This window comes from Dromiciops gliroides, chromosome 2 (genome assembly GCF_019393635.1).
Source record: "Dromiciops gliroides isolate mDroGli1 chromosome 2, mDroGli1.pri, whole genome shotgun sequence".
Classification (NCBI taxonomy): Eukaryota; Metazoa; Chordata; class Mammalia; order Microbiotheria; family Microbiotheriidae; genus Dromiciops; species Dromiciops gliroides.
This window is the reverse complement of record NC_057862.1, coordinates 627,576,630-627,580,746: the sequence shown is the minus strand read 5'-3', so window position 1 is coordinate 627,580,746 and position 4,117 is coordinate 627,576,630. Positions and strand designations below refer to the sequence as shown.

At 38.9% G+C, this 4,117-nt stretch overlaps 1 pseudogene; it reads left to right on the top strand.

The window, feature by feature from the left end:
• The first annotated feature begins 2,132 nt into the window (after nt 1–2,132).
• Nucleotides 2,133–3,794, top strand: LOC122739426 (annotated as a pseudogene).
• The last annotated feature ends 323 nt before the right edge of the window (nt 3,795–4,117 follow it).

The following is a 4,117-nucleotide window of genomic DNA, read 5'->3' as shown; positions in this document are numbered from 1 at the left end:
TTATTAAGCAATGACAAAGGACCAGACAGTGTATGAGGTTTGTGGAATACAAAGATAAAATGAAAAATAATCCCTGATCTTGAATAGCTCAAATTCTATAAACAGAAACAAATCATATGCAGATGAGGTCATCGGAAATACATACAAAGTAAATACAAGCTAATTTTTAAGGTATGGGGCTCTACCAATGGGGATGGAGACAGGGAAAAGGGAAAGATCAGGAAGGCTTGTGGTAGGAGGTAGCTGTTTATCTGATCCTTGAGAAAAATTAGTGACTTCAATAAATAAGAGTAGAGAGTACATTCTACTTTGCCTGTGCAAAGGCTAAGGGATTGTCAATAGGATGTTATATCAGCATGGAGTCCATGGAACATATGGTGTATAGAAGATAGTTCCTGAGTTCAAATCTCATGTCAGACACTTACTAACTTTGTGACCCAGGCAAGTAACTTCACTTCCATTTGCCTCAGTTTCTTCAGTTATAAAATGGGACTCATAATTGCAACCACCACCCTTGTATGGAGCTATTATTTTGTTGTGAGGATCAGATAAGATCATATTTTTAAAAGTGTTTAGCACAGTGCCAGGAACCTATTAGATAACTTGATGAATGTTATTCCCTACGAAACATGTTTATAGACAGAGTATATCTGTACTGGTGTAAAGAAGACCCACAAATGGGAAGGAATCACTGATCCCTGATGTACTGAAATGTAGCAGACACAGAAGATCCTGGTTGACAAGTCTTTTCATATATAGATTGTCCTTTCAACTGCTTTGTTACAACACATAGTCAGAATACACTAGTTTGCAGTTGATGCTCCAAACAACTGTCTACCTTTTAAAATATTCTTAGGCAATTCAGTTTGTCAGTTTATTAATAAGCATTTATTAATAAGTTGATGAATGAAGAGAGGTCTTTAGTAGAGTGCCACCAAGGCTCTCTCTTTAGCTTTGTTCCATTCAAATTATTTCTCCCTGGGGCAGCTAGATGGCGTACTGGTAAAGCACCGGCCCTGGATTCAGGAGTACCTGAGTTCAAATCTGGTCTCAGACACTTGACACTTACTAGCTGTGTGACCCTGGGCAAGTCACTTAACCCTCAATGCCCTGCAAAAAAAACAAAACAAAAAAACAAATCATTTCTCCCCCATGAATGACATGAGTGAAAACATAATTTATGGATGGCATGTTGGCAGATGAAAAGAGGCAGTCAACATCTTAGATGACAGAAGAAGATTCCAATTGACTTTTCTGGGTTGGAGGTAAAACACACACATGTGCACACACACATACATATATGTATATATATGTATATATATATGTAATTAGGATAAGTATAAATTACTATGTTCAAATTGAATAAAACTACAAAAATAGAAGCTTAAAAAGATATGGGGGGGGTGAAGCTAGGTGGTGCAGTGGATAAAGCACCCTGGATTCAGGAGGACCTGAGTTCAAATCCGACCTCAGACACTTGACACTTACTAGCTGGGTGACCCTGGGCAAGTCACTTAACCCTCATTGCCCCACAAAAACAAAACAAAACAAAACAAACAAACAAACAAAAGACATGGCTAGTCACCAGTTTATGTGGGAATAAAACGTGGGGCTTTTGGTGAACTATTAGCATGGTATGTCAGTCAAATAAGTTAATACAATTTTAGGCTACATTAATATGCGATACGTAGAGCACAGAAGACAATATTTCCCCTGTATTCTGCCTGGGTTTGGTCTCATTAGGAGTCTATCTTCTATTTCTGAGCAACTTATTTTAATAAGGACAATGACAAGCTGGAATATGTGAAGAGCAAAGCAAGGAGAGCAAGATTATTTAAAATGAGCAGTGTAGAGATTAGTCAAAGAAAATGGGACTGTCTGAGCTGGGGGTTGCAAGTTGGTGCCATTGTGAGGCTCCACTGGCCTGCAGTTACCCAGGCTTTGTGTGTTTGTCCCAAGGTCCCCTGAGTGTGTCTTCAGGGAAAAAAAAGAGATTACTCTCAATGGAGCAATACAGTTCAGACATCTCTCCAATAGCCTAAAGATTCTCCTTAAGTGAGACATCCTTACTTTTCCCCCCCAGAACTAAGTTTTTATTTGTTAAAATGGATTGATCATTTGAACTTAATGATATGTTATACTCTAATCAGTGGAACAAGGTTACAAGTGCCTGTAGAGAGGTACATCAAATTGCCTGTATAAACATCAGCTGGCAGATAGATGATTCTGTTCAAGTTGAAGAAAGTTTATTTGAAGGGAATTTTGAGAATGAAACAATGGAAGGACCACGGAGCCTTAGAGACTTCATCTTAACTGGGCAAAGTGTGAGAGTATATGCACATTACTACAAGGATGGATTTCCCTGTACGAGGTCAGATGATTTGTCTTCAAAATTCTGGCATGTGAGCCCCAAACAGTGTAAAAATGTCCTCCATATATGCACGTGTGCTGGCGTGAAGTTTCTTAAGGAGTTTTAAAGGATCTCCTGAAATTGTCTTTGTGAGTTGCCATATTACCCAGAAACACTAGACTTGGAGTATGAATGAGGTCCTGAACTTGTTGAGGATAAAGCTCCACCCTGAGCTCACATGAGTTGTTGTTTGCACCCCAAGTTTGATTCCCTGTGTGTCCTTGGCAGTCCAGACAGGCGCCAGTCAGTATGCAAAGACTGGAAAACTGCTTGGTGAGCTGGGACCACTGGAGATAGACTATCATATCTTTAATCTAGCAGTTCCCAAGGGAAAATAATACTTTTTTCTCAATTATTATTTACGTTTCCTCCCCTTACATTCCTATTTAGAAGGAGATTTCTGTTTCTCCTCCTCTCTCTGATCAGTTTCATAAATATGGAAGCTTGTGTTTGGATTGTGAATTCTTTGCAATTGCTTGGAGTCCCCCATGCACGTTCATTTCTCTTATAATAAATCTGGTTGCAATGTAGTGTCCAATGAACTTGTGATATTGTTTTTGATGAACGTTTGATGAATAGAAACATATAACAGGATACTTTGATAATGCAGTAGATAACACATTCCTGTTTGGAATGGAATTGAGGAACAGGAATCTAGTACTTCATAGGACACACAAGTACAGCATTCAGTGTGAAATAAAATGATGAGCTTGATTTCTTGGTGAATGGTTCTTTGAATTTCAATGTGAAAGTATGGCCCCTATCAACTGGACAAGCTTGAACACAATTACTGGACAAACTGAGTAGGTGACCAAGGTGGTTTTATAGAAGTGCAAGGTCAAGTCTCTCTTGCACAGCCTTGAAGATCACGTGCTCCTCAGTGCTGGGAAGTATGAAATCAAGTTTTGACCAATTGTAGGGGAAATCAATTCCAAATGCCTAAAAACATGGTCTATAGCTTTGGAATGAATTACCTTTGCAACCAAGATTCCATTTTGATAGCAAATACATTGAATGTAGTCACTCCTAGGATTTTTCTCAGTGGGATTTTGACAGCTATAATTTCTGAGTTATCAAGTCTCCAAAGTCATCAAACTTGGAATTAGTTATCCATAGAGACATCTTTGTTCTCTCATTTGGCAACTGCTACTTATACATCATGGACTTTAAAACAGAGAACCCTAATCAATCACGGGCCTCTCCTTCAATACAGGAAGTCAAAGATGGGCTTAAGTTTTTTGGAAAGTGAATGTTATGGCTGAATGGACTATATGGGCAGAATGATATGAATTGGTTTGATTGTTTTCTGCTACCAGTATACTTGACAACAGTATTCAGTTGGTGTTATGTAGGGAACAAGGCTGAAGATATGGACAGCAAGTGAAAAAAAAATGGCTTTGGGTCGTGAGGCTGCTGGTTCTGATGTAGCCTCTCTGAGAGTCAATTTTACATGAACTAAAGTTCCTACCTAATGCTATCATCATGCAGTGCACAGTCATTTATTTTCCTGGGTGGGAAGCAATGGGAGTGGGAAGAAGGCTGGGGGAGAGGGATTATTCTATTGACATAATGCAACACAGCATGCTAAAAGTCCACATTATTGAAACTTATTTGTACTTAGGGATGCTTTTCATTATATTGTTTGTTTGTTTTTTTGTTTTTGTGGGGCAATGGGGGTTAAGTGACTTGCCCAGGGTCACACAGCTA